A 20,168-nucleotide genomic window follows, 5' to 3' on the forward strand; every position below is an offset into this window, starting at 1 on the left:
AAGCGGTCTCAAAAGACATGACCGTCTCGTTTGTGCGCACGAGGGGTCTCAAAGCATTGATGACATACAGCGGGAGAGCAGCATCCGCCGGACAGAGGGGCAATCAAATGTAAAACGAACGATTCCATCCTGCAGCGTTTCCATAGCAGTAGCCTCTTATTACAGTCCTTTTGATGTTTCTATCACGAATGAATCGATGACGAAGAAGAATAAGAAGGGAAAGGAAGATTGGAGGAGATTCGCTTCTCTCATAACGGGGTACCGGTGAAAGAGGGGCAGTAGCCTACCTATTAGTCAAAAACGTCAAACAAGAATAGCCGCACCATCATCAGTCGCGTCTGTTTGTCGTGAGATGACAAAGGTGGGTGATATAGAATAGATCATCATAATGTTTTGTGTTTGTAACAGCACCCTTTTTTTATTCCAATACCCGTTAATCGCTATTTCCCCAATTTTTATGAGAGTATATTTATCTGGGAATTTTTGCTGGCATTGCTCCCAGTAGTCTACAATAGAATATATTATTGTGTCGTTTCATTGCTTTTCCAACGTCACCGGGCTGGTGCACCCAGCACCCCACTGCCCCGGGTCTTAATTCTTTACAACGCCTGCCTCTGCGGTGTTGTGTCAGTCACTGACCGATGATCAAGCGACGACGGTCTCAGGCATAGGCTGTTGTGACAAGTACGTTTGTCATTTCAGCCCGTCAGTCATGCCGGTTCGCAATTCATCATTAATATTATGCCCTTCGGAGTTTATTTTTGTATGAATGAATTATCCCAAAATCTTGACATGTGGGTTTGGATCTAGGTGCCGTGCTCATATTCTCCCGGTCTCGTCCTGTCCTGTGATTATACCGCGGACGGTAGGCTACTTTAGGAACTCAATAGATTATGATCATCTTCAGTGCTTTCAGAAAGTATTCATACCCCTTGACTTATTCTACATTTTGTTGTGTTAACTAACGCCTGAATTCAAAATGGATATATATAAAAAAAAACTATAATGACGTAATAAAAACATGTTTTTAGAATAGTTTGCATATTTATTGAAAATCAAATTCCAAAATATCTAATTTACATACATATTCACACCCCTTTGCTATGACATTCTAATTGTAGCTCCGTTGCATCCAAATTCCTTTGATCATCCTTTAGATGTCACTACAACTTGATTGGAGTCCACCTGTTGTCAATGCAATTGTTTGGACATGATTTAGAAAGAAACCCACTTTTCTATATAAGGTCCCACAGTTGACAGTGCATGTCAGAGCAAAAACTATACCAGGAAGTCAAAGGAACTTTCCGTAGATCTCCGTCGAGGCAAATATTTTTTTGGAAGAGTGTAAAACCATTTCTAGAGTGTTGAAAGTTTACAAGAACACAGTGGTCTCCATCATTGGGAAATGGAGACCAAATGGCTGTCTGACCAAACTGAGCAACCAGGCAAGAAGGACCTTGGTCAGGGAGGTGACCAATAACCCAATGACCAATCTGACAGAACTATAGAGTTTCTTGGCTGAAATGGGAGTACCTGCCAGAAGGACAACAGTCTCTGCAGCACTTCACCAATCTGGGCTTTATAGGAGAGTGGCCAAATGGAAACCACTCCTGAGAAAAAGGCACAAGACAGCACATTAGGAGTTTGCAAAAAGGCATGTGAAAGACTCTGAGATCATAAGGAAAAATATTCTGTAGTCTGATAAGACAAAAATGTAACTATTTGGCATTAATGCAAAGTGCTGTCTGGTTAAAACCAGGCACAGATCATCACCTGTTAAACACCAACCCTCCCGTGAAGCATGGTGGTGGCAGCATCATGCTATGGGGATGCTTTTTCAGCGGCAGGGACTGAGAGATTGGTAAGGATAGAGGGAACAATGAATGGAACCAAATACAGGCACATCCTTGATTAGAACCTGCTTCAGAGTGCAAATGACCTTCGACTGGAGCGAAGATTTTACATTCCAACAGGGCAAATACCCCAACATGTAGCCAAAGCGACACTGGAATGGCTTCAGCACATGTGACAGTCTTTGTGTGGCCCAGACAAAGCCAGACCTGAATCCCATTGAAAATCTGTGGAAAAACTTGAAGATTGCTGTTCACTGCCGCTCCTCAACTAATTTAACAGAGCCTGAGAAAATCTGCAGGGAAGAATGGAGAAAAATCCCCAAATCCAGATGTGCAAAGCTGATGCAGAAACACCCGCCAAAGGTGCTTCTACTAAGTATCGTCTCAGGGGTGTGAATAGTTACGTAAATTAGATATTTCTGTATATTTCTGTATTTCATTTGCAAACATTTCTAAAAACATGTTTTCACTTTGTCATTATTGGGTATTATGTGTAGATGGGAGAGATAAAAAAACAACAACAATATAATCCATTTGGAATTCAGGCTGTAACACATCAAAATGTGTAATAAGTCAAGGGGTATGGATACTTTTAAGGCACTATCTTCCAGAAGGAGCTGAAAGCCATTTGATTGATTATTCTACCTATCCATTATATTAGATTAAATTGGTTTAACACTCTCTCCGCTTAATGAAAGCCTAATTCATTTGCACGATACAGGAAATAGAAAACATATATTTAAGATGCATTTAGGCCTATGAATAAATGCAATGTTTTCGCAATATAATAGAATTGGCTATTTTGTTTCAGCCTAATTTCCTTTTTACCAACCTATTTCAATTAGTTTGCTATGGGTTAATTAGAATGAAACATGATATCTGTCAGTCATTCTACCAAAGTGCATCTTGTTCTCACCCTATCATCTATAAGGTTAATATTAGTGTGATTGAGTTGAAAGTGCTGTCAGAATAGATATACCCTGAGTGTACAAAACATTTCATGACATAGACTTACCAGGTAAAAGCTACTGTTCCTTCAGAAAGTATTCATACCCCTTGACTTACTCCACAATTTGTTGTGTTACAGCTTGAATTCAAAATGGATTTAAAGAAAATAACTACATAATTTTTTTCTCACCCATTTTTCTACACACAATACCCCATAATGACAAAGTGAAAACATGTTTAGAATTTTTAGCTAATTTATTGAAAAATGAAATACAGAAATATCTCAATTTACATAGGTTCACACCCCTGAGTCAATACATTGTAGAAGCATCTTTGGCAGCTATTACAGCTGTGGGTCTTTCTGGGTAAGGTTCTAAGAGCTTTACTCACCTGGATTGTACAACACTTTGTTAATTAGTATTTTAAAAATTCTTCAAGCTCTGTCAAATTGGTTATTGATCATTTTAGACATCCATGTTCAGGTCTTGTCATAGATTTTCAAGCAGATTTAAGTCAAAACTAACTTGGTCACTCAGGAACATTCACTGTCTTCTTGGTAAGCAAAACCAGTGTAGATTTGGCCTTAAGTTTTTGGTTATTGACCTGCTGAAAGGTGAATTCATCTCCCAGTGTCTGTTGGAAAGCAGACTGAAGCAGGTTTTCAGCTAGGATTTTGCCTGTGCTTAGCTCCATTCCTTTTTCTCAGTCCTTAACGATTACAAGCGTTCCCATAACATGATGTAGCCACCACTATGCTTGAAAAATATGGAATGTGGTACTCAGTAATGTGTTGTATTGGATTTGCCCTAAACATTACACTTTGTATTCAGGACAAAATGTGAATTGCTGTGCCACATTTTCTGCAGTATTACTTTAGTGCCTTGCATGAGCAGGATGTAACTGCAATGTTGTTGATCCAGCCTCAGTTTATCCTGTCAGAGCCATTAAACTCTGTTTAAGTATAAAAATACAAATAAATAACAATTATGTTAAAACACTATTATTGCACACAGAATTATTCCATACAATGTATTATGTGGCTTGTTAAGCAAATGTTTACTCCAGATCTTATTTAGGCTTGCCATAGCAACAGGGTTGAATACTTATTGACTAAAGACATTTCACCTTTTCATTTTTATTAATTTGTAAAACTTTCTAAAAACATAATTCCACTTTGTCATTATGGGGTATTGTGTGTAGGCCAGTGATTAAATTACATTTACATTTAAGTCATTTAGCAGACGCTCTTATCCAGAGCGACTTACAAATCAATTTAAAATGCAGCCTGTGACACAACAAAATGTGGAAAAAGGGGTGTGAATACATTCTGAAGGCACTGTATGATCCCTTATTAATGTAACTCGTTAAATCCACTTCTCTCCGTGTAGATGAAGGGGAGGAGGCAGGTTAAAGAAGGATTTCTAAGCCTTAAGACAATTGAGACATGGATTGTGTATGTGTGCCATTCAGAGGGTGAATGGGCAAGATAAAAGATTTAAGTGCCTTTGAACAGGTATGGTAGTAGGTGCCAGGCGCACCGGTTTAAATGTGACACGCTGCTGGGGTTTTCACATTCAACAGTTTCGCATGTGTATCACAAATTGTCCACCACCCGAAAGACATCCAGCCAACTTGACAGAACTGTGGGAAGCATTGGAGTCAACATGGGCCAGCATCCCTGTAGACAGCTATTGACACCTTGTGGAGTCCATGCCCTGACAAATTGAGGCTGTTCTGAGGGCAAAAGCAGGTGCAACTCAATATTAGCAACTCAATACTGTTCCTAATGTTCTGTACACTCAGTGTAGTTTGGTGTGAATGAGGGATATGCTATGTAATTAGTCTAGCAGTCTACAGTGCATTTCATTCACTACTGTAGAAGTTTGAAGTTAACGTTCCCATTTTTGTGTGGTTCAGGTAGGTTCACTTCTATTAGATTGGATTTATTTTTACTTAAATCGCCACTTGTTTCATTATTAGCCTATATTGACAGTACAACTATTTCTTGGCGATCAAATTATTTACATTGAACAAAATTGAGGTCAGTGTTTGCGTGTGTCACAAAAGAGCACAAACTGAGGACAAATCAAGTATATTGAGAATGTGGCACCACAGTATAGAATTAAAGAGATTCTCCAGTACTTGTGCACACTTTTTATCCAGTAGTTCTGAAAGTAGTGCTCACGAGCCAAAAGTGGTCCCCAAAAACTGCATTGCACTCTCTCTCTCTCACTGTGTATGCATGTGGTGCCTCTTGCGAGATGTAATTCAAATGGTGAAGGGCTGAAGCTCATTGGTTGAATTCAAATTGTTAGGGGGTTGGCTTAAGTGGGGGGAAATGTCGGGAAAATTCAGATAAACCCATTCACACCACTAATGGTATAGCAGTGTGTTCTCTTTGAGGGTGGTCCAAATGATTAGCCAAGCAAGGGATATTTGCAACATAAGCCCCTCAGCCCTCGATTTTAGTCGAGTTTGCGAGTGTACAATCATGTTCACTTCGGGGCCTGAAACTCCCCATAATTCAATTTGTGACGATTGCACATCCGCTAAGAAAAGTCAGCCAAAAATGTAAACCTAAACATGAATATATAGAGTCAACATAAGTAAAAACTCATGTAAATAAGTTAGAAATTGTGCTACTAATGCACATGACGACACAAACACGTCTCATAAAAGTAATTATGTTTTTGTTTGGTTAGCTTTTGGAAATTGTAGAAATAAAAATGGTTTCCAGCTAAGCAGTCTAACGTTATTTAAGTAATTAATTTGCTAGCTATTATACAGTAGGCGTATATTAATAATTATATATTTAATGTAAGTAGGCATGCAATTATAATTGACTGTAAGCGCATATAAAGCACCCACAAGCTACCGGTGGCTGAAAAAACTCATCACGGGATGAATGAGTGACGAATTCCCGGGCCATCCCTATCCCCTCAGCCAACTTCATTTGAGGGCTGAGGGGATAGGGTGTGTTTGGACTGCTTCCGTTGTCTTCCTGCCTGGACCTGTGGGAACACAATACAGACTAATGAATGCATGCTCTTGAAGTGACAATGCAGGCTTATGAATAACAGTGATAGCATCCGCCACACACACACACACAAAAACATCTCTCTCTTTCTCTCTCCTCCCCCGTGCGTGCGCAATCGCCATACCTGGCAGACTGGGAAAAAGGCACAATCGGGTGCGTGAGCGGTTTCCCAATAGTGATGGAACTCATGCCCCATTTACATCGTGACAAACGTATTTCATTGCGCCATACGTCATCTTTATGCAATCTCGTTCCGTTACTGGACAGATTATAGGGAGGGTTTCACAATGCAAGAAAATATGAAGGACAACCTAGTCTCTTGTCAGGGATCGCATTTTTGGGGGAAGATTGTAAAATAGGGACCTTTTCATTCAAGACAGGAGAAACATTGTTTCAGTTGATAATAAAACATGTTTTTGTTTAGTTACTTTTTCCCTCAACTTCCTTCTATAACTTTCTAGCAAGTCAAGCTAGCATACAGAGCAGCTAGCTAGCTAGCTAAAAGCTAGTCTATACTGTAACTTGCGACCTTCACCTAATAATTATCATAAAAAACAAACGTCATTACCATCACAATAAACTAAAACGGGAGGCAACAGTCAGTATAATTGGTTTAAAATACAATGTGTATTATTTTTTAACATACTCTTAAAATAGTACTCACTTATAGGAATGAGTAATTGTTTACAAGTTGCTAGCTATCCCATAAACTCAAACACATATTTTCGTCTTCTATGGTTTGGTAACTTTAGTCTTCGACGGACCTTGGCCGGACTGAAGACGTAGAGTTCGGAAAAATTGTGCTCATGATTAATGTGAATGGGGTGTCAGGCTTACAAGTGTTTTAATATTCATCTTTCCTACAACGGCCAAATATGCAACATGCGTTTCCCAAAACACCATGCAGAGAGAGCGTTCGCTATGTGCGATGATCTTACCTTAACATTATAATTATTTCACAATACTGACGACGGATCAGTACCTAGAGAGATATTACCACCGACAGCTGCAAATATTGAATCGGTTTACTTTAATGCTTACCCAATAAAAATGCACTGAATCACAGATTTGGCATATCATTGCGCACATGTTAGGCTACACATCATAAAATACACTGAGTGTACAAAACATTAGTAATACGAGCCAATGCTAACGAGTGTTAGAGCTATTGCTATTGTTTTGGGAAACAGCTCAGCGATTTAATAATGCTCCTAAACGGTTCTAACAATGAACTTAGCCTTAAAATGCTTTTTGGAAACCGGGCCCATATCAACAGGCGCAACCAACGGATAGGGTGGGGGGTGGCGATCATGACAATGACTTGAGGGCAGTGGGTTCCAAACAATTACATAAAATGTATAGCCTAGAAAAACAAACAAGAATTGTGGAAATTATACCACAACCTGCACAGGTAGAGCTATATCTGTGCACATGCCTGCATACATAACAAACATACATGGAGGCATGGCAATGATAGAGCAGTGGTTTTCAAACCTCTCCTCAGGGACCCCCAGACGTTTCACAACTTTGTTGTAGCCCTGAACAAGCTCACCTGATTCACCCATTCAAAGGTTTGATGATTAATTGCAAGTTGAATCAGGTGTGTGGAATAGTTCAAGCCCAGTGCAGTCCAAAACATAATTATCCTGTGTTATATATATATATATATATATATATATATATATATATATATATATATATATATATATATATATATATATATATATATATATATATATATATATATAACATTATATTTCCACACTATGAGGTTGTGAAAATGATGATAATGCCCTGTTTGAAAAGATAGCCTGAAATTTCAGCCTGTTTTGGAGGGATGGAGTTTAAGCCTTTCATGGTGATGTCACCATGTGATAAATTAGTTAATAGACCATTTAAGAAAGAGAGTTTCAAACCTCTCTGTCAATAGCAGAACATTTTACATTTTCCCCTCCCCACTCACACCTCCCAGACAGTCCTAGCTAAATTCATGCTTGAGAAATGTCCCTTTGCTAAGTAGCTATTTCGATGTATTTTTTACTATTTTAATTCAAAACAATTACAGTAAGGTACTTAATTGTTACCCAGAAATGATTTGATATTGAAAAAAAAGAAGCTGCATTGGACCTTTAAAATACATGGGTTCAAGAAGAGAGGTTTGAAAACCTCTGGGCTAAAGCACGTACAGGTCTGGTGCAAGGATACGCTAGCTGCGGACTTCAACCCTGGTCCTGCATAGCCTTAGGGTCCTGACCCTCATGCCACTACCTCATCTCTGTGTAATTGGGTGGTGGTCTCAGGCTAGCCCTCATACAACTATCTCTTTCTGTAGTTGTGTATTTGTGTGGTGTGTATTTGTGTGGTGTGTGGTGGCTGGGCTCAGGGCAGGACCTTCTCTATAGTTGTGTGTGGTGTAGTTGTGTGTGTGTGTGTTGTAGTTGTGATTAAATCCACAGAGGGGGGTGTGTATATGAGAGAGGTGAAAACAATGAGGTAATGGAGAGGCAGTACTACAATTATGGTCCTGGAGGTTTCCCTGACCAGGAAAAATTCCTGGCCAACTAGCAATGCAATCGTTCTCTATAGTGTGCCCTTTGCCAGTGCCAGACCAACGTGGCAAAGCAGATATAAAAACAGATGGGCAGGGTTTGCAGAGCCAGGTGTGTGTCCAGTGGGGCCGGGCTGCTCTTGGTGTGGCAAAACATTATTCTCATCTCCTTGTAGATGTACAACATCCCCATCCATGGGGACCTGGATTAAATTGACAGTCGGGAATTGACCGTTGTGGATTATTGGAAACACACACACACGCACGCACGCACGCACGCACGCACACACACACACACACACACACACACACCTTTTGATTTGAACGAAACCTTCCATACATATACATACCCATTGTAGATGTGCTCAGAAAGTGGCTTTTTGGACCACCACAGGTGTGAACGTTTCCCCTGGGTACAGATCTAGGATCAGCCTCTCCTGCCCCAATCCTAACCTTAACCATTAGTTGGGAAAATGCTAAACTGACCCAAGATCAGCACTTAGGGGCAACTTCACACTTACATCCCAGGTTTGGCTGGAAGAGTGGGCGTGACCGTTGGAGTTTCCCTCCGGCTCCACCGCTGTGGTTCCCATGAACCCAAGGAAAGACTACCCCCTCGGAGGGAGGAAACACAAAACCCTTTCCCCACATGATAAGAACATCAAAGGAAGACATCTTCTGGCGCTACCACACCAATGCCATATCTTAGCCCTGCTCCCAATGATGTAACTCCGTGGTTCTCAAACCTCTCTTCGGGTCCTCGGGGACCCCCAGACGTTTCACAATGCTGTAAACTAACTCATCTGATTCAAGGAGTCAAGGGCTTGATGATTAATTGGCAAGTCGAATCAGGTGTACTATCTCTGGAATAGATCAAATACATGGAATGGCTGGGGGCAGAGAGGAAGAGGTGAAGTGAGAGGGATAACAGGGCCCAACATATGTATTTTTCAACAGGTGGTGTTTTTGTGTGTTTTCTTTACTCACCAACCGAGGAATTTTTGTATGGAGGTCAATGCGAGTGTTGAATTGGTTAACAAATAGTTGAATGGCTTATTTGCTACCTGTGGCTTATTTGATCGAATATACAACTTTGAGATAAAACTATTAATATCGATGTTGTGCCTGGTTGTCACTAGTTACCACAGCCACAAGATTATAAACCCCGCCTATTTCGACAATTTATCTTCTTAACATGCGATTTTAAACCTAGCACTAACCTTAACCACACTGCTAACATTATTCCTAACCCGAACCTCAAATGAACACCACAAATATTATTTAAAAAATGTGCATGCATTTTTACGATATAGCTCATTTTAATTTTGTGGCTGGGGTAACTAGTGGAAAAAGTAGTGTCTGTTTTTCAAACCGCCTGTTGTTCTGCCCTCTCATTGGCTAGAATGGTCCCTCCTGATCTTGCCTTCTTCCGACTACCTTTGATTTTTGAAGACATTTATTTTCATTGTTAGAGCGGCCACTAGAGTATCTGGCCAATATGTGCTTGGGGTCCTGACAGAGAGGTTTGAGAACCACTGATGTAACTGAACAACACCAGCAGCAATAGGCCATCTAGGTTCACACCACCCTATAAGAACACACTGGATTGCCTGTCTAGTTAAGGCGTCAGCATACATCAATTTGGTTTGCTCCTAGCAGAACTCGGCATAGCTAAACGACCATCTGTGCTCTCATACTCCCTAAAGACCTTTGCTTGAAAAACGAAAAAATAACAGCAATGTTACTGTTGTGCCTCTTGAGCCACCCTCACAACGACATAGCCAGAAACACTTCCAAAATAGTCAGAATTAATCTAAGATGAATCAAGAAATCTGTCATTAACGTTGATGTTTTTGCAAATGATGTCTTAGTCGCTCAATTTTACATCGAACGTGTTTTGTGCGGTAATTCTCAAGTGACAAAATTTGTATGAAAACGTACCCCTTCTCATTGAACGACAACAAACACTTCACGTTCCCACTCCTACTAGAAGTAGTACTGTTGACCAATCACTGACGGAGGGGCAAGGACTTTGACTACCGAACTTCGACTTGCCTCAATTTAAAAAATGTGTGTGGACGAACAAGCCAGAGAAAAAAAACAGCTGAAGACAACAACAACAAAAAAGGTCACAAAATGTCAACGTAATATAAGCGCAAACTGGTTCGACTGGGAAGCGCACGGTAAGCTTTACAGTGTCCAGTATCGGGACACTGTAAAGCTGCATACACAGGTGTCCCAATAGACAACTAAGCAACTGTTGTCCAAACAATGTCATATTTCACTGCAGAATATAATCCAGCAGAATGTTTCAAAAACCTTTTTCCTATTCAAAGAAATCCTTACCAGCGGCAGCAGGACACGACTTTCATATATTTTTTTAGGTTCTTCAACACTTAAACAAATCCTCAGAGTAGATAACTTTGAGGTGAAAAAAACGCAGATACAAACTGCTGTGTACAGTACAAAATAATGATTCAAAATACTGAGAAAATAACCGTGTGAATGTAACGGTGTCAAGGTCTTTCCCCTTGGGGCCATGACTGTCTGGCAGGGGTCAGTAATAGATTGTCTCCCTACTGACCCGTCTCAGTGCAGAGCCGTGTGCGTGTCTGTGTGGTGCAGAGCAACCTTCCCTTAGGGGGTCTGGATGGATTAATGAATCTCTCCTCAGATGGAGGGTCTCTGTTACCTATGGGGCGCTGTTTGTAACATGTAAGCGTATAATGTTGTGAAAAAGATGTATTCCGTGCATACAGTTTGTGAAAAATATGAATTGCTTCCTCCTGTTCCTCTTCTTCCTCCTCCTCCTTCTGGCTGGCAGTAGAGGAGAGTTCGAGGAGCAGGATCTTTAAAACCACCACAGTTAGAGAAGACTGGAGTGGAATCTGATTACAGTCTTTAACAGCACCTTTGTGGCGGCGGGGAGATATCACATTTGCCTCTCTCTCTGTCTCTCTCTGTCTCCCTCTCCCCCTCTCCCTCTCGTTATTATTTCTCTCCTCTTTCTCTGCCCCCCTCTCTCTTTGTGCCTTCCTCCCCGCTCTCCATCCCCATCTCTTTCCTTCCCTTCCTCTCCTACACTAAAGCTCTGCCAGAGGCTATATGCCATCTGCTCTGACATTTTTAGAATAAGGAGAACTTTATTAAAAATTGTTGCATCACAATTAAGAATTCAACCAACCCCACTGGCAGACTTACAGGCATTAGCATGAACCCAGATCTGTTTGTGCTGTCTTGCCAACTTATTGGAAGTCATTGTCAAGCAAGACAGCACAAACAGATCTGGGATCAGGCTATGACTCCTTACAGTGCAAGAAATGGTACACACCCTACAGAGGAGGAAAATACCAAGGAAATGACCCCATTCATCATTATCAGTTGGACCTATGACCTTTACCCCCTGACCTTTGTGGCTTGATTTGCATAGACTCAAATAGTCACTGTGGATGCCCAGTGTGTGTGTGTGTGTGTGTGTGCATGCGCATGGGTCTTTGGATTTGAGGATGTTATTTGTTTCTTAATCGAGTCATTTTGTTCATAGATCCTTAGAGGTAATTTAATTAGTCCTCATATATATGACAACTGGCCAATGCTTACCTCAAAAAGAATCAACACACTTTACCAGCCAATTCCCTCCATTATATAATTGCGTCTGGACGGAGTTCTCTTTAAATGGTGTTTAATCATTAAAATATGTACAGACATATTGATCCAGCCATCTGTTTCCATATTAGACATCATTAGAAGTTATGGGATAGTTGCAACCATAGACTCTCATATTAATAGATTTATTATAGTATTAGTCACACTAGTATTAGTCGGTGTGTGTGTGTACACGTTTTACTATACGTGTGAGTACCAGAAGTCCTCAGTAATAGTAAACCAACTAAAATTCAGAGAAGTGAGGACATTTTGCCAGTCCTCACTTTTTAAAAGGCTATTTTAGGCTTAGAGGTAAGTTAAGGGTTAGAATTGGGGTTAGGGTTTAGGGGTTAGTGGTTAGGTTTAGGAGTTAGGGTTAGATTTAGATTTAGGGTTCCGGGTTAGATTTAGGGTTAAGGGTTAAGGTTAGGGTTAAGTTTAGGGTTATCGAAAATTCAAAAAGTCCTCACAAGTAGAGTAAGACATAACTATGTGTATGTGTGTGTGTGAGTGTGTGTATGTGTGTCCTACGCCTTGCCCCAACATCCAGTTAATGGTGTGTTTATTTTTCTACCTCCACGTCAATACAACTAAGTGATGAAAGAAATCTTCAATCCCTTTCATATGTATACAACCCACACACATATTCTACAGCTACACACCATCCAACAAACCAAGACCTCTTTCATGTTCTCACTGTCTAAAAACTCAACAGTATGTTAATTGGAGCGTGTGTGTTTTCACCTCTCTCATAGAACATACACGATCTCACACACACACACACACACACACACACACACACACACACACACACACACACACACACACACACACACACACACACACACACACACACACACACACACACACACACACACACACACACACACACACACACACACACACACACACACACACACACACACACACAAACAAACCTCACATTCCTTCCTTGCTGCTGCTGCTCTTCCGATTACACTGTGGAAAAATAAACTACACTCAAACAAATCACAGTCTAGCTGCCTTGGCTGGCCACACACATACAGACACACACACACACGGATTGCCTTTGGCCTGGAGAGTGCTGGTAATTGCTGTTGTACTTAACAGCAGGGTTAGGCTGTGTGTGTGTGTGTGTGTGTGTGTGTGTGTGTGTGTGTGTGTGTGTGTGTGTGTGTGTGTGTGTGTGTGTGTGTGTGTGTGTGTGTGTGTGTGTGTGTGTGTGTGTGTGTGTGTGTGTGTGTGTGTGTGTGTGTGTGTGTGTGTGTGTGTGTTTGTGTGTGTGTGTGTGAGTGCGTGAGTGCGTGCGTGCGTGCGTGCGGGTGGGTGTGCGTGTGCGTGTGCGTGTGCGTGTGCGTGTGTGTGTGTGTGTGTGTGTGTGTGTGGGTGGGTGTGCGTGTGTGTGTGTTCTATAAGTAGGGTGAAAACAATGAGGTAATGGAGAGGTAGTGCTACAATTAGGGGGAAAAATCCTGGCCACCTAGCAATGCAAGTGTTCTCTGTGTGTAGAGAGGGCAGTGTGGAGACCTTGATAATGTGGTTTTATAACAGAGTACTGTTTACAACACTCGCTAAATTGGACGCAGGCGGGACCGATAGCATTGTGGTAACTGGCTGTGCTTGGCAGGGTGTGTGTGTGTGTGATTAAAGTGGGTTTTGGAGAAGAGGGACCCAAAATGTAAACTAATTTGGCGATGAGGATGTTTCTTATGTAAATGAACAGCTGATCTGTCAGTTTGATAAGCAGCACTGGCCTGCATGCTTTTTTTAATCCTTCTGCTCTCAAAAACAAAGAAAGTAGAGCAAGCTTTTTTAGTGTTTTAGAGAATTGGGTCTATTTCTGGGTTTTACTTTTGATAGAAATTGAGGCAGTCGGTAATGGTCTGTCTGGGTGATTCAAAAGACCCACAGACCGTTTTTGTAGTTAATTTTGGAATAGGCCTTGAGAAAAGGGTGATTGCCTGTGTTGCTCCAAAATTAATTGTATGTTTGCTATTCAATTGTATTTTTCTAGAAATGGCACTGTCATATTTGGAAAAACATTAGAGTTTTTATATAGCTTGCTTTTAGTCTCTCTGTCTCTCTCTCTCTCTCTCTGCGGGGGGTCGTTTAGGGAGAAGTGTTGTTTCTATGAAAGTCCTTCATAGAGGCAGCAGAACAGTAATGAACCTCTCAGGACCACAAAGAGTCTGTCTCAATGTGTGTCTGGCTAACGGGGTGTGGCCCAAGACAAAAACTGTGTCCCAAATGGCACCCTACTCCCCTATATAGTGCACTACATTTGACAAGAGCCCTATGGGTTCTGTTGTTTACGATAAATGGAATAGGGTGCCATTTGGGATGCAGACAAAACACTGCTGGGAACGGGTCTGAAAGTGAATGCGCTTATTGTAGGGAGAAGGGGTTAGGATGGGGGGGTAGATATGTAGGGTTGGTGAGGAGAAGGGGAGAAGTGGTTGGGCTGGGGGAAGAAAGAAGGATGGCGGGTGGGTAGGAGAAGGGGAGAAGGGGTTGGACTGGGGGGAGGAGGAGGGGAGGGGTAGAGATAGGGGGATGGAGGGTGGGTGAGGAGAATGAGGGAAGGGGTGGGGGGTAGAGGTAAAGGGTAGAAAGGAGGGATGGAGGGTGGTTGAGGAGAAGGGGAGAAGGGGTTGGGCTTGAGAGGTAGGAGGAGGGGACGGGGTAGAATTTAGGAGAAAAGAGGGATGGAGTAGGAGAAGAGGGGGATAGAGAACGGATGTAAGGTGGGTGAGGAGAAAGGAGAAAAGAGAAAATATGAATGTAGGGTAAGTGAGGGGATGGAGGGGATAGAGAGAAGGGAGGAGGAGGGATGAGGATGTTTTTCGGAAGAGCAGATAGAGAGAGGATGGGTAGAGGGCAGATGAGGAGAGAGGGAGAGAAGGATTGGGAGGCAGTGCGAAGTACAATTTCAAGCCGTTGTATATCAGGTTGATTCTGAGGATTCCAAGAAAAATATAATACTTAAGACTTATGTAAGCAAACAGCCCCCTAAGAACTGGGGCCGTACTTATCAGGCATATCAGAGCAGGAGTGCTTATTTAGGATCAGTTTAGTCTTTTAGACCACGATGAAAAGATTACACGGACCTGCTCCTAGATCAGCACTCCTACTCTGAGTGAGACGCTTGATACATATGGCCCTGAGTCCCTGTGAAAATGATGTCACGTTTAGTTGAGTTTAGTTTGTTTGATCGTTTAAAACAAGGTACACATACAAAATGATGCATTTGATTAAGACTTATCGAGGATAAACAACAAAAAGTCTGATTTTTTTCCTTTGGGTTCCTCTTTCATGATAGAATTTAGCAAGTTTGGCATATGTGGCAGGATTTTAAAAAACGGAAGCTAAAATGCCACGTCAATTTGGTTATTTAGCCATATAAACACAACAACATATACGTACCATACACAAAGGAACTCTATTTGGTCATCCTCATTGGGCTAGGAGGGATTGCTCACAGAGGCACCCTCTCCTTCAACCAGGATATCACCTTCCTTTGAAAGCTAGACAGTGTTGGAATAGTTTGAACAGGCAGAGGCAGACTTTTCCCACTCAGAGGCTCCGGAATATGAAAGAGTACCTTTCCCTGTCAGGCTTCTGAATCTATATACACACGCACATACACACACGTTAGCTACCCTAGTTCTAGCGTTACGGTTGTGTGAAGAAAGGGGTAAAGTTGTGGATTTACTTCTTTGGGATGTGCCTCTCTGGATTTGACGATTACATTTGTACGACTTACAAGATATAGAAGGGCTATGATAGGGTGGCTGTCTTTCTCTCTCGCTCCCTCTTTTTTCCGCCTATTTCAAAAAGTTCTCAATTGAGTACATCCACTGTAGTCTCTGACAGATAGCTGAGTTTCTCAACTCCACAATATGTACATCACATCGCCGACAGTCGTCTCCACTCAACTCCATTGATGTGATGTACATATCGTGGAGTTGAGAAACCCAGCTATTAGACAGACCGACAGACAGACAGACAGACATAGACACTGATCTATAGCGTTTCCATGATGATGCCACACACACACACACACACATGCACGTGCGCACACACACACACACACACACACACACACACACACACACACACACACACACACACACACACACACACACACACACACACACACACACACACACACACACACACACACACACACACACACACACACACACACACACACACACACACACACACACACACACACAGGATGCGTGTTTAGTGCTATAGCGTGACATCTTCTGTAATAACTACTGTGACTGGTCCAATCGGAATCTCTGGAATATCTTGTTTTGATCAATTGGTGTCAGAAGCAGATGATGGACGTCTAGAATTCCCAGATGGAATTCTGTCACAGACTATAGTCCATTAAGATCTTATGATCGTGTTTTAATATGTTCTATTTAGCGCTGCGCTGCTGTCACCGTGTCTTGTGTCACTGCAATACCATTGAGACGTATTCATCCCTTCATCCCTCTCTCACATCCCTTCATCCCTCCTCTCCCCTCTATGTGCCTCTGTAACCTTCAAGTGGAACACGCTGAAAGAGAGAGAGTTTGTTACAGAAGTTCTCTCTCTCTCTCCACGTGGTCGCTAATAGGGGACGGCTAAAGCATCAAGGTTGGGTTGGAGGGGGATTAGACTGTGGGAACGTAGACCCGCAACCAAATGCGGCCCTTCATGATGAGTCCAGATTTTTTTCTGTCCCCCACCTCCATCAAAGTTGCCCATTCCTGGACTTGAGAAATAGAGCGAGAGAGACACGAGAGAAAAGAGAGAGGGTACAGAGAGAGAGGTGAGAGAGGGAAAGAGAGAGAGGGTAGAGAGAGAGAGAGCGAGAGAGAGGGAGAGAGAGAGTATATGGAGAGGGAGGGTAGAGAGAGAAAGAGAAAGTGAGAGAGAGGGTAGAGGGTAGAAAGAGAGGGTAGAGAGAGAGGGTAGAAAGAGAGACAGACAAGGAGAGAGGAGAGAGGGTAGAGAGAGAGAGAAAGAGAGAGAGAGGAGAGAGTGGGTAGAGAAATAGAGAGCGAGAGTGGGTAGAGAGAGAGAGAGTGTAGAGAGAGAAAGAGAAAGAGGGAGAGAGAGAGTGAGAGAGAGTAGAGAGAGAAAGAGAAAAAGGGAGAGAGAGAGTGTGAGAGAGAGAGAGAGGGTAGAGGGTAGAGAGAGACAAGGAGAGAGGATATAGAGAAAGAGTGACAGAGTGGGGGATAGTGCAGTTAGAGGGTAGATTCCCCATGCCCTTGGTTGCCGCCGGAGACGCTCGCTCCTTCCCCAAGCTCTGATGATGGGTCATCTCCCCGGGGGCAGAGTGCTGAGTGAACAGCTGGAGCATCGCATGTCAGTCAGCCGCGTGTGTGTGGTATTACTGTAGCAGTGTGACCCCTACCACTGGTTGACATCTGTTCTTATGCCAGTCATATTTTATAACAAAGGGAGGGAGGGAGGGAGGGAGGGTCATTCATTCCTCACTTAGCACTGTAGTAAAGGGATAGTTCACCCAAAATGTATTTATAATCATTTATAAAGGATTTCTAATCATTATTAGGTGTTACCAACAATGTTCCCTCAAAGCCGCGCACTTCCTCAGACTGCCACGCAAAAGAAATGCCAGGCCTCGCAAAGACGCAAAAGATTGAAATTCACTGAGTTCACCCTATTAGTTTGCACTATATAGATTAACATTTTTTTCTGTGATCAAATCAACATTTTAAATGCAACAAACCAAAACAAATCTGACTGCAAGATTGAGTCTGTGATTTTGTTGTAGGCAGAGCCAGAACGCAACGGAGTAGAATCATATTGGCGAGGGTAGCCCACGAGCGGTCTTTCAATCACCTTTGAGTAAATGCTCTTTTCAGATCAGTTCAGATCAGAGTGCATGTGCAGGTGCACATTTGTTGATATTCTTTGCTAGTTAGCGAGTAATTAGCCTGGTTTTCGATAAGTATAGGTCAGCAATGGGGAGTTACTGCTTCTTACAAGAGCACAAAATGTGTAGGCTACATTTAAAGCTGTCTTTGAGAAAAAGCTTACTCTTGATTAAAGAAGCAGTGTTGTATTTTGAGGCAGGCTTGAATGTGCAAATAAGCCAATAGGCAGAGGGGTAGTCTACATTGTCTAATTCTCTGTATAGTAAAAAATAAATACAAATATTTCATAAAGTGGCTTCTTGCATCATACAACACAATTCAATGCAATTTACAGTCACCTATTTGGCCCATGGTGTTATAATTAATTAATGTCAAGACCTTCATATTGTAAAAAAACAACGTTTTTTAAAAGTCTCATGCAATGTAGGCCTGCATTGAACACCCCATATACAGTAGGCTACTGTAGGCTATATCATAGATATCAAACGCTATTTCCATGTGAAAATGTTATGGGGATTTGCTCCATTGGTTTTGTTGGTAGGCCTACATGATCTTCAAATAGCCACAATAGCCTATTGGCTACTGTCTAAAACTGTAAGGGTACAGCCTCAGTGTTCACTGTAAACGGAAACGGCTGGAATTTGCACAACATATTCACAATGTTCAAGTTTCTGTTCACAAGACCACAAATTTGCTCAGTGCCCCAACAAATTAGAGAGAACAGTGTGGAGGTAAATCGAATCTAAATCATAGGCCTGTTGCTTCATCCTGAACTGACCAATTTGATAATAGGTTTGTGGGTCTTGTGTCCACTAGAAAACCTAGTGAGGGAGGTCTCTGACAGAAAGTAATCTACGGTCGTACAGGGTCAAAGGTTAGGGGTCGACGTATGACGTCAGGACAAGACGCCGTCAGCATCGACTATAAGCATCTGCCATTGGGCCGGAGGGAGTTGAGAGTTAGCTAGCGTGAAGGTCTGCTCATTACTTCATTAAGGCTAGCCTCAAATAACTTTTATGTCGGTCACGCTAGATGTGTGTTGTTCGTTTCACGGTGTGTTTGACGTACTTTTACGCCACTGTCTGACAATGATTGGTGTAGAATTATTGTAAAAGAAAATAGAGTGCTGGAGGAATAAAAAGGGAGAGGGAGAGAAAAGAAGATAGAGGGAGGGAGAGACCGAGAGAGAAAAGGAAAGGAAAGAAAAGATAGACAGAGAGAAGCAACAGAGAAATGAAGAGAAACTGACCGTTTGAATTCCTTCATGTCACACTGAAATGACTGTGACTTTAGTGAAAGACACTGATGTAAACAGCTCTAACGTGGACAAATAACTCTCTGCCCTTTTTCTAAAACTAAGCTGATCACATAATGGATGGCAAGGCTTTATTTACGACTCCGTAACAAAAGAGATTGTCGCAAAATCTTTTTTTAGGTCAAAACACACAAAGACAGAGACAGACACAGACTCTGGCCATACTAGAAAGGAGCCGTGTTTAATTAAAAAGGCCTGATTGAGTTTCACAGCGATTGGCACAGATATGACAGCACAGGAGGCTGACACCCGGCACCCACTACACGACTATGATTTAGTAGTAGTAGTGTGTGTGTGTGTGTGTGTGTGTGTGTGTGTGTGTGTGTGTGTGTGTGTGTGTGTGTGTGTGTGTGTGTGTGTGTGTGTGTGTGTGTGTGTGTGTGTGTGTGTGTGTGTGTGTGTGTGTGTGTGTGTGTGTGTGTGTGTGTGTGTGTGTGTGTGTGTGTGTGTGTGTGTGTGTGTGACCAGAATCTGGGGCTCACTGACAGAGAGCCACTTAAATCCCTTTCTTATTAACTCTCCATGACACCTGATCCACCACGCGGGGTGGCTCACTCATAGACACACACCACACACCACACACACACTCACTGCTTAAACCCACGGCTCATCTTACCGCTGCAAAATGGTGTGTGTGTGTGTGGATGCTTGTGCATCTGTGTGCCTTTGGGCCCTTTGTGTCTGCTGTTATCTGGGCGATATCTCATCAGTCTGGTATTAGTCTGTCTGTCTGTCTGTGGCACTAAATGAAACATATGTCTTGGTAAGTACACTCGTGCTCTTCAATGGAGGTCAATGGGGCCATATTGTAACTATATAGCAATCTGCTAGGGCTATATTCTGGACATACAGTACATTGTAATAGTATGGGCAAGATAGATAGATCTAGTGGTGGTATGAGCGGCCATTTTGGGGAATTCAG

The 20,168-nt window shown here is 42.2% G+C and overlaps 1 protein-coding gene across 1 annotated transcript in view; it reads left to right on the top strand.

Annotated features, from left to right (window-relative positions):
* Positions 1 to 20,168, top strand: part of LOC124014557 (galactose-3-O-sulfotransferase 3-like) — a 37,644-nt gene continuing 17,476 nt past the window's right edge. The window contains exon 1 of the mRNA XM_046329704.1: positions 1 to 361. The gene's annotated coding sequence lies outside the window, so the exon portion shown is untranslated. The remainder of the gene's footprint in view (positions 362 to 20,168) is intronic.

The sequence above is a fragment of the Oncorhynchus gorbuscha genome, linkage group LG25, assembly GCF_021184085.1.
Source record: "Oncorhynchus gorbuscha isolate QuinsamMale2020 ecotype Even-year linkage group LG25, OgorEven_v1.0, whole genome shotgun sequence".
Lineage (NCBI taxonomy): Eukaryota > Metazoa > Chordata > Actinopteri > Salmoniformes > Salmonidae > Oncorhynchus > Oncorhynchus gorbuscha.